Raw genomic sequence first — 11306 nt, forward strand, 5'->3', positions numbered from 1 at the left:
AATCCATCACAGAGCTATCACATCTAATTTGGACCTCAGGAGTCTCTGCAGTAACACCAGTAATCTTCTTAGGGACTTTTCAAGTGAAGTGAAGGCTGAATCCAGCCCTTTGCTTCATGGTCCTGCTCTTTGAACAGATGACCAGAACCAAGCTGGATGAGTCCCCCCAAATCGCCCACTTCTCTATCTGGCCGACACCACACACCACACTGGCTAGAATGCATTAATACTCCATGAATTCTAAGATATCAAGACAGGCATGCTATTGGTGTGTGCTCCTTCTGGATCATGTGGGTTGGTTCTGGAGCAGGAGAGAGGTATTGTCCAAATGGGCCAATGAGAGGCAGTTTGTATCAACTGATCCCCTTCCACAATTACCCAAAGTGGAATAGCATACCAGGAAGATGCACAGGATATGTGCATTCATGTCCATCATTGCATAGTGGGTTGGGCCCTTTGGGTATGTTGTCCAAACCAGCCCTGTGTAGACTATATAGCTATATAATCAGCATAGTTATAAAAACAGCCCTGCTGGATCAGGCCCAAGGCCTATCTAGTTCAGTACCCTGTTTCATACAGTGGTCCACCAGATGCCTCTGCGAAGCCCACAGGCAAGAGGTGAGGGCATGCCCTCTTTCCTACTATTGCTCCTGCAACTGATATTCAGAGGCATCTTGTCTCTAGGTGGTCTATAGCCACCAACTACTAGCCATGGAAGGTAGGCATTGATAGACCTATCCTCCATGAATTTGTCCAAGCGCAACTTCTAGCACCAAGTACTAGCTAGTAGCCCAACTACTAGCACCAAAGTCCAAGCACCAACTACTAGCCATTGATAGTAGCCATTGATAGACCTGTCCTCCATGAATTTGTCCAAGCCCCTTTTAAAGCTTGGCTGGGACCAACTGCCATTTTGGTTCCTCTTTTTCCAGAACTGTCTCCTCCATTCCACCTGGTGATTATACATAGGAACATAGGAAACTACTTTATACCAAGTTAGACATTGGACCATCTAGCTCCATATTGGCTACACCTGACTGGCAGCAGCTCTCTAAGTTTTCAGGAAGGAGTCTTTCCCAGCCCTATCTGGAGATGCCAGGGATTTAACCTGGGATCTTCTGACTGAAAGCAAATGTTGTCCCACTGAGCAATGGCCCCATTACCTATTATAAGGGGAATATCTTACAGCAGACATCGCTCACATGAAGGCACCCATCCAAATGTAAAACAAGGCAAATCCTGCTTAGCAAAGGGCACAATTGATGCTCACTACTGCAAGACATGCTTTTTACTCCCAAAACAATCAGGTTGGCTGTAGCAGAAAGAAGAGGCAAGTCCCCTCCGTGGACCTGGATGGACCAACCGCCATTTGGCTGCTTCTTTCTAGGGGTGTGCAAGACGTGTCAAGCGTGAAATGTTTCAAGCTCAAAATGGGCTGTTTTGAGTGTTCTGAGCTCAAAACAAGACACCCTTAAAATAAAGGGCCTGTTTTGAGCATGAAACAAAATGACCCCATTTCAAATAAAAATATTTTGCATGTTTTAAGTGCCATTTTGGAGGGCTGTTTTTCTGGGGAGAGCTGGTCTACCAATTGCAGTCAATGCGTAGACCAGTCCTCAACTCCAGACTTGGCACGTTGGTCCACCTCAGAGAACTGGTCTACCTGTGAGGCGGGTAGACCAGTCCTCCAAGACGGGCTGATGCACTATGTCCAGAGCAGAGGGCTGGTCTAACTACTTACCCTCATCAGTAGACCAGCTTTTCCCAGAAAGATAGCCCTCCAAATGGCACTCGAAACATGCAAAACTCTCAAAATGTTTTGAGTTTTTTTCATCAAAACAGCCAGTTTGGTCACTTTCTTGACAAAACATATTGAGCATTTTGCATTTTGTTTAGAACTTTAAATGAAACACAAAATCCATTTCATGCACACCCTTGTTCCATCCCTCCCAGAACTGTTCCTTTCGGCAGCTATTTTAACTGGCCACTATGTGGTTTTCCTTTGGTAACTTTCCTTTTGTTGTCTCTTCCTTCCCCATTCCTTTTCCCTTCCGTACTATGTCCATTAGATGACTGTAAGCCTGAGGAGAATGCCCGTGCCGTTTCCCTTCTGGAAGCCATCTCACTGCAACAGAGTCTAGCATGCATAGGAGGAAGACTCTTAATAAGCAAATCATCCAAATGATCGTGTTCAAGCCATGTTGACACATCCGTTGTTGATTTCCTTTAAACAAGGATGCTTGATTGTGCATGCTGCAAACAAAAGAACTGAAGTGTTGATGCAGCAAAGCATAATTCCCTACATCTGGATTCACTACATTGTTTTGGAGGTTTCCAAAGGAAAGCATTTGGGTTGTTTACCAAATCCCTGGAGACACAAAACACTATCACTCTGAGGAATCAGTTCACTCCCTTTGGAAGAACTGCTAGAAAAACTGGGGCGCGGGCAGTGGGGGGCAGATCTTGAGGCATCCAAAACCCCTGGGAGCTTGTTTATGAACAAATCCAAGTAAGGACTGAAATTCTGCCTCCTGAGAGCACATGGGCTGCTGAGATCACCATTATGGATTTGTAATTTTTAATTTGGCCCAGCTCCCAGTTTTTCTTCATTGTCCTCTCCCATCTGAATCCTAATAGAAAAAGAACAAAGCTTGCAACCTTTGGGGTGCCACAGCAGGGAGGGCACAGATAAGGATGGGAGGCGGAATGCTGACACATTCCCAAGCACCTCTTTCACAAGGACTCCGCTTCGGTCTGCAAAAACAAATCTGCTCAGAGCATAAAGCAAACTCTTTCCTCATCATTCTTAATTTGTTTAATTTGACTTGTTTTCTTAGATATTCTTTCAAAAGAATCCCTGAACTGCTAAACATTGTTTTTCACTGTCGTGTAAGGCAGTGAGGTTTGTACTAGTAGTTAAAATGTGGTACTGAGTGGTGAACGCATTCTTCTGGAGCTTTCCCAGACGGGCAAGTTTACTGCATCAGACAGTGCCTACAGTTAAGCCATTTTGAGCATTGCACCAAAGTGCTCCCTTTTTACCAATACAAATACGATTGATATTTATATTCCGCCTTTCAACAGAAGTTTCCAAAGAGGTGTACATAGAAATACATACATACATGAATAAAAAAATGGCTCCCTGTCCCCAAAGGGCTCATAATCTAAAAAAGAAATTTAAGGTAGACACCAGCAACAGCCACTGGAGCTGGGGATGGATGGGGACAGTTGCTCTCCCCCTGCTAAATAAAGAGAATCACCACTTTTAAAAGGTGCCTCTGTGCTCAGTTAGCAGGGGTTTTAGCGTCAATTTTAGGATGCATATAATGCACAGTAACTGAGAACCGCAGGAAACAACGCTGGATAGTGCAATTGGCTGTATGAACAGCACCTTCTGTTGCCATCCTGATGTCACTGTAAATTGTTCTATCATAAGAAATCTCCCCGACCCCCAGCTAAGTGTAGCACAACTGTGTTCAATCAGCATTTGGAAAAGCCCCAGCTGCACCTATTTTCTTCCTATAGACTATGCCAGTGATCTTCACTATTTTTCAAGCAAGCACCACCTGGGCAAAAACCCTTCAGTGCGAGAGCCATTTCCCACTGCACAGACCTCTGCACAGCACAGCACTTTTCTCAGTGCTGTGAGGGCCCTTTGAGTGAGATGGATGCTTCTCTTAAGAGCTCTAGGAGGAAAGCACTGGGAAGGGATACACTTCTCAGCACTTGGTATATGCCTTCCAAGATGGTACAGGGGCTCACGAGGGCTCTCTTTCCATTAAACTGCAGCACTGCATGGTAAGAAAGGTCATCTCCATGTGGTGCCAGGCCATGGGACTGTGCAGAATATTCAGCTTTGGCCAAAGCTTCATCCAGGCCCCATAAACAAATGGTAAAGGGAGCTATATGTAGAATCCAGAGGAAAGAGCTGTGGCATGCAAGGACAAGGCAGTGGAGTAGAATCAGCAATATTAATTCTTTAATGGAGTAGATAATGAGGTCATTCACACAGTCAAAAACTGTGTTCTACCTGGGTTTGGGAGCTGTGTGTGCTCCCAGTTTTTGGTTGTGTGGAAACAAGGTAGGAGGGAAAACCTGGGTAGCTTTTCTTTCTACCTTGCTTCCCCAGAACTGAAAATTGGGAGCACACACAGCTCCCAAACTCAGAGGACACAATTTTTGGTTGGTCTGGTGGGCTGCTGTGTGAAACAGGATGCTGGATTAGATGGGCTTTGGGCCTGATCCAGCAGGGCTGTTCTTACGTTCTTATGACCTCATTGTATACAGAGGAAAGTGCAAACTTCTTTTTTGTGCTCTTGCTGCGGGCTATTTGTTAGTGCTGGACTAGGACCGGGGAGACTGAGTTCAAATCTCCATTCAGCCATAAAACTAGCTGGGTGACTCTGGGCCAGTCACTTCTCTCTCAGCCTAACCTACTTCACAGGGTTGTTGTGAAAGAGAAACTCAAGTATGTAGTACACCGCTCTGGGCTCCTTGGAGGAAGAGCGGGATATAAATGTAAAAATAATAATAATAATAATAATAATAATACTCCAGGACTGGAAAACAAGTATCTAAAGCCTCATTCAAAATTATTAAAATTTTTAATAATTTGTTTTATAGTGTTTTTGTTGTGTTTTATGTATTTTAACCTGTGATTTTAATGTTGGCGTCTGTACATCTCCTAGAGATTTACATATCAGGTGGTATAAAAATATGATAAATAAATAAAAATAATAAATCCAAAAGCTGACCTGGAACAAGGAATGGATTAATTAAAAAAACCCACACCACACTTAGGGTTGATGGGGGCCACCGCTGGTCCCCGGACCAGGACCGGACCAATAAACACTGGACTATGCACTCGGTGATTGCTATGGACTATGCACTTGGTACTCTATACTTGGTGATTTTGAATGGGGATGCTGGAGGTATCTGATACATATTCAAGCTTTGAAGTGCATATTGCCATGTAACTTTAGACTTACCCCAAAGGGCAAAACAAGTAGGACACAAAAAGCCTTTTTAAAAGGAGCAATTTCCCAGTTTAAATAATGAAAATGTATATACAGTCATGTTTGAATCATTTAACTATTAGTTTATTATTTTCATTAACAAAAGGGGAGTTGGAAAATTGGTCATCCACATGGTAGTTTTGTACCCTTTTACAGCCAATTCAATTTTCAGAGTGAGCATGATTAACAAAATTATACTGCTCTATATTCCAACAAAACAATTTACCCTTAACATATGAGTCTCATTCATTAAAGGAAGTGTTCTTGCTATTGCTCTTTGTTGCCTCCTGAAGGTTTTACAGACAGGGCTTTGCCCCCAAATCCAATTCTGATTGGAGTGTGCCAGTCCACATATTCACTGGATTTAACCCGACCTCCCTGCGGATCAGGACAGACAGGGCTTTGATTCTCCCTGAATAGAGGCTGCAAATTCTGGCTTAGCCCAAGTTATGTCCGGGGTAAAAAAATCCTCTATTTCCAGCAGCTTTTGAAAAAAACTCTGAGGCTTCTGCTTTCTCCGAAGGTGTTGATGGAGGTGCTGATGGCTATATGAATGGTCCATCTAATCCCTCAAATTAAAATGCCTCAAATTTGCTGCAAAGAAGATTCGCTCTTGAGATACACCGAGGCATAGAGCCATGTGTGAAAATCTTCCAGGTTCCCCCCCCACCCCAGACACTTAGTTTTGAAACCGTAGTTGATTCAGATACACATCAAAAAATTTCTCTCAAAAATCTGGACAAATTATACTGGGAAACGGTTTCACCTGTTCCTTTTCTGTCTATGCATCTGTTAAAGTCACAGGCATCCCTAATAGAGGAGAGGTGGCAACTTTAAACTTGCTGGTTCCAGAATGCAGCATTATGATTCTTAAATGCATTACTTGGAATCAGTGGACTGGGGTGTCAGTTACTTGAAATTAGTGGTACAAAACATAAAAGGTGGTGGTGAAAGCTTTCGAGTTCCACAGGATTCTTCATCAGTTCGGAACCACTCAGTGTCCTAGAAGGAAAACTTTCCTACTAAGTACCTGGATGGTCCAGCTGCTTCTGGGATTACCTGGCTCAGGAACATAGGAAGCTGCCATCTAGGGAGTCAGATCATTAGTCCATCTAGCTCAGTATTATCTGCTCTAACTGGCAGTGGCTCTCCAGAGCTTCAGGTAGGACTTTTCCTCAGCCCTGCCTGGAGATGCCAGAGATTGAACCTAGGACCTTCTGCATGCTAAGAAGATGCTCTACCAGGGGCGTAGCATCCGTTGTGTGAACAGGTTCAAATAACCTGGGCTGCTATGTGTCAGGGTCTGCCCCTGGTGCCCCAGCCACACTCCTGCATCTGACCTCAGGCGCAGGGGGTGTGGCCACATTAGCAAACAGGGCCGTGCACCCCATTTGGAAATAAAATTCGGCCACCACCACATTTTCAGCCTGGCCAGGATGGCTTCTTCCTGCTTCCAAAAGCAAGGAGAGGTATTCCTAGCCAGGCTGGGAGGCCAACGCTGGCTGAAACTTTCAAAAAATGTAGCCGTGAATCTTTGACACAGGCGTGTCTGGTATCAGATTCAGGCTGTGTGGCTGGGGTGGCGGTGGCGGCCGGCGGCAGCAGGCTTGGACGCGGCTGCCGGCGTCCTTGCTGCTCCACTGTGTTCTACCACTAAGCTATGGCTCTATCCTCTAGCTATGCCCACTTAGGCACTAGATGGATACCTAAAAAAGAACAACATTTTAAAAAACAAGCCTCTGATTGCATGCTGCCACCTGTTACAGGTAAGGAAAAAGAGGAGGGCAGGGCAGGGCAGGAGGCCTGAGAGCCGTGTTAGAATATCTGTGACTTCTGCAATGACAGCAGGGATCTTGGTCAGAGTTCCAGCTTTTGGAGGCTCCAGTTGTCATTGTAGAACTCTCTCCAGCAACCTCTGACAGAGATCATGTATCAACTCCAACATATCTGTCGGACCAACACAAATGTGTAGCCCTAGTAAGTATAAACCAAGGTTCACAAACTTACCTCAGTGCAAAGGTTCTGAATGTGGCTTGATGGTCTGAAATAAACCTTGGCTGGTTGCTGGTGTGCATTCAGATGAGTAAACAAACTAAGGCTGAATGAAATATATCCCGTTTCTGCATCATGTGTGAATGTCCATAGAATCCTTTGTTCCACACTGCTAGGTTTTACCTCCCATAACCTCACGAGGGCTTGGAAATCTCTTTTCTCCCCTTTCATTACTCGGTGCATTTGAGGCAAAAGCATTACAAATTGCTCAATTGTGTCTATTTATGCATTTGTTAAATAATAATGATGCAATGCTTTATGTGATCAACACCAGAACCAGCTCAAAACCAATTCCATATTTATTTTATTTTGAAAGTAGCTGTTGGTACAGACAGACTTTGTCCACAAGTTTATTTTGAAAATGTTTCTTCTTCTTCTGTAATTAATTGTTTTTGGAACGCCCTCAATAACAACAGCAAAAAAGCAAATGCTGTTAACTTGTCTGTGATTGCTAAAATATTATATGTTCCAATTAGGGTTGCATTAGATCTAAACTACATATGACGTTAAGTGCATCAGTATGTACATACAGGCTTACATTTATCTGTAAGAAACAGCAGCACTGGGTCAGAGGTAGGGGTATTTAACCCTTTACCTTTGCACTATTTCCCTGTTGAAATCCATTATTCTGCAGTGGCAGTTTGTTATTTAACCCCCAAAGTGCCTTTGCAGCACTTTGACATTTTCAGAGTTAAATAGCTGCTCCTGGAGGAGGGGAGCGATTTCGCAGGGAAAATGGCTGGGGGTGAGGGAGCGGGGGCCATGCGGCCCCCGCAAGCCCCACTATGTCCTGCGCAAGTGCGCAGAGCATACTGGGGAGACCCCCGAGCCGGGAAGCGGCTTTTCGCCTCCCGGCCGGGGGTGTACTCATGAGAAATTCTGAGAAGCTGTTCTCATGAGCAAGCAAAGCTGGGCGAAGGGAGCTCAGCCCGGTTTTGCTCGCTTTTGAGATCCACTGGGTTTGAGTGCAAGTGCAGTGGCTCCAAAGTAGCAACCCTGCCTAAATAGCCACCCCTTAAATGAGGTTAATGGAGTGAGCGCACCGTTAATCCCATTTGCTGGATCGTGTGTCAGCCATGGCGGGCGGACACACCCAGGGAGGGGGGGATCCCAAAAATGCACCGTGTGCTTGCACAGTGCACTACTGGGGGTCTGGGAGGTGAGATGCCATGTGGCAGCGCTTCCCTGTGCCCGACCCCTGGAGCTGCCGGGCGAGGCAAGCCGTGGGTGGCCCGCAGGAGAGCTGCCGATCATCTGAGCGGGCGATCTGCCTGCCTAGTGCAGGGTAAGGGATCGTCTGCAGGGAGGGTTGGGCAAACCTGCTCTCCCTGCAGACCTCGAGGAAGCTCTTCTCACTGATTGTGAGAAGAGCTTCTGAGAGTTGAGGCAGAAATAATTGGACCATTTTGCTTGGCATTTGTTAGATTCAGTGAGCCGAAGAGCTCCTTCTGGTTTGGAAGAAAACATAGGAAGAAAGAGGCAGGTCAGCAGATGATAACTTGAGACTGGCAACATGAGTTTCAAATGCAGGACATAAAAGGAGGAGGGATCCATGTGGACTACAATGCAGAGAACCCCCTTTTATGTGAACAAAGGATCATGCCCAGGGCATGGGATTTTTTATTCATCTTTTGAATGGAAGATTTTATGCGTTTCCGTATGTTTTAATTGTACTCCATCTCTTAAGAGGGACAGGCCAAAGCTCAGTGGTAGAGCATCTGCTTTGCATGCAGAAGATCCCAGGTTCAATCCCTGACATCTGGGTGTGACTCTGGTCTGAAAACCTGGAGAAGCTGCTGCTGGTCGGTATAGACAATACTGAGCTAGAACAACCAGTGGTCTGACTTGGTAGGAGGCAGCTTCATACACTCAGATTTTTTCACTTTCTTTGCATATGGATACCAATCAGTCGAAGCCAATCAGCTGCTAGTGAAATTTATTTATTTATTTAAATTTTCTTATATACTGCCTCCTCCAAAGACTCTAGGTGGTGGACAACAATACCAATTTAAAAAAAAATTAAAGAGCAATGGCCATGATTTCCTGTTTCACATACTTCTAATTAAAAAGTCTGAAATGGCCTTTAAATTACTTTATTGATTGTAGTCAGATTAATAGCATTTGCGTCCTCTTTTTCTCTCTCATCATGCTTTTCTTCCCTCCAGGTCCATGCCACTCTCAACTGGCTTCCCTTTAAGGAGCTGTAAGGAGAGAATATGTTTTTTGTGGGAGAGAACTGGAGGGTTTTTTGTTTTTTGCTTGGAGAGGAGACAACACAGAGTGGGGCATGATGGGGATTTATGAAGTTATGCATCGTGGTGTGCAGAAAGTGGATGGAAATAAGATTTTCTGTTGGGATATGATGTTGGGATATCCAACAGCTACAGCCTAACTTACTGTGTACAGTTTGCATGTAATCTGCTATGACGCCAGAGGGGGCACTGTAGCTTTCTCAGGACTGGTTGGGCTAGCTAGGAGTTTCTATTCTTCTTCCTGTTCCTGTGTGTGAGTCAGCAAGTTCTGTACTGATCTCTAAGTGCCTGTTTTGTTTGTCTCACAATTATAGTTGTCTTAGACCTTGCACTGGTGTTTGTTCTGAAAACCATGCGGACAGCTCCCATTCTGCAACATTTTCTCCTCCTCTCATAAAACTAGAACGTTGAGGTCATCCAATGGGTGGCAATGACTTCCCAATGGACAAAGGAAGGCATTTCTTTACTCAGTGCATGATTAATGTATAGAATGTATTCCCTGACACGTGGTGATGCTTAATTGCTTAGATGATCCTGAAAGGTGATTGGACAGATTCATGGAGGAGAAGGCTTGCATGGGTTCAGACAATCACCTGAAAGCAGGTACAGTGGGAACTAGTTGTTCCTACCAAGCATCCACTCCCAGTGTGAGCTGGAAGCAGAGCACATTTAATGTTATGTGAAACCACCAATGTCGGGTGGAGAATTTTGGGTCCCCTACCAATCACCTTAAGTGGCGCAGCAGGGAAATGCTTGACTAACAAGCAGAAGGCTGCCGGTTCAAATCCCCGCTGGTACTATATTGGGCAGCAGTGATATAGGAAGATGCTGAAAGGCATCATCTCATACTGCGTGGGAGGAGGCAATGGTAAACCCCTCCTGTATTCTACCAAAGAAAACCATGGCTCTGTGGGCACCAAGAGTCGAAATCAACTTGACAGCACACTACCTTTACCTTTGCATCAACCCTATATTCTTTACCAACATTTGAAGTTGGCTTGAGAACATCAGGAGGCTGAGAGGACTTGAGAGTCTCCCCCAAACAAAAGCAGCTTCATATGATGCAAAGTGTGTGCAATTTCACTTTGCACTGAGAAGTGTGTGCTGTCCAGGAACCTCCGGTTGCCTCTGTACTTACTTTCAGACAGTCACCTGAACCTGAGCATAGAATCATAGAATGTGAGAGTCGAAAGCAGGGATGTGTGAACCAGCTTGACCATGAGCTGGTTTGCCATTGAACTGGTCCAGCTTGAGGCTGAGCCAGACCCCCCAACCTGGGCCACCTCAGGGCCGATTTGGGGGCTCTACAGTAAAATATTTTTTTAACAACTCACCACCTCCAAAGGGTGCTGCTGTGGCTGTGGATCTCTGGTTGTTCCCTCTCCCCCCGCCAGCCTCCCTCTGGTCTCTGGGCCATTTCCGGCCTGTTCCAGGGCTCTCTGCACTGGTGGTGGCCATTTTGAAGGCTGCCGCACATGCTCACTGGCCATTTGCGTGGCTGGGCTGCGACCTGGTCACCCAGATGTGACCAGGTACGCATGTGCGGTGGCCTCCAAAATAGCTGCTGCCAGCACAAAGAGGCCTGGAACAGGCCCAAAACGGCCCATTTGAGACTGGGGGGGGGGAGGCTGGCAGGGGGAGGAGGGGGAAGCCCCTACAGCTGTGGCAGCACCCCCCAGAGGTGGTGAGTTATTTAATTTTTTTTAAACTGTAGAACCCCTGAACTGGCTCAAATTTGAGCCAAGCTGGGAGGTCTGTTTGGTGGGCCAAACTGAAATGCCCAGTTCAGTCCGAGTCCAGTCTGGGCAAACAGTTTGGTTCGAGTCCAGTTTGGGCAAACAGGTTTTGTGCACACCCCTAGTTGGAAGAGTCCTCCAAGATCTAATCCTACCCATTGCTCAGAGCAGGAAAATGCTGCAGCACCCCTGACAGATAAGAAGCTGCCTTATACCGAGTCAGTCCGTTGGCCCTTCTAGTTCTGTATATC

General features: G+C 45.7%; 1 long non-coding RNA gene across 1 annotated transcript; it reads right to left on the minus strand.

The window, feature by feature from the left end:
* Nucleotides 1-8994: 8994 nt before the first annotated feature.
* LOC128340495 (uncharacterized) lies at nt 8995-10792 on the minus strand. Its single transcript, XR_008313755.1, has 2 exons — nt 10654-10792; nt 8995-9268 (listed from the first exon to the last, which is right to left on the minus strand). It is a non-coding gene; the product is annotated as an uncharacterized LOC128340495 (long non-coding RNA).
* Between the last annotated feature and the right edge of the window lie 514 nt (nt 10793-11306).

Source organism: Hemicordylus capensis, chromosome 1, assembly GCF_027244095.1.
Source record: "Hemicordylus capensis ecotype Gifberg chromosome 1, rHemCap1.1.pri, whole genome shotgun sequence".
NCBI classification, from domain to species: Eukaryota; Metazoa; Chordata; class Lepidosauria; order Squamata; family Cordylidae; genus Hemicordylus; species Hemicordylus capensis.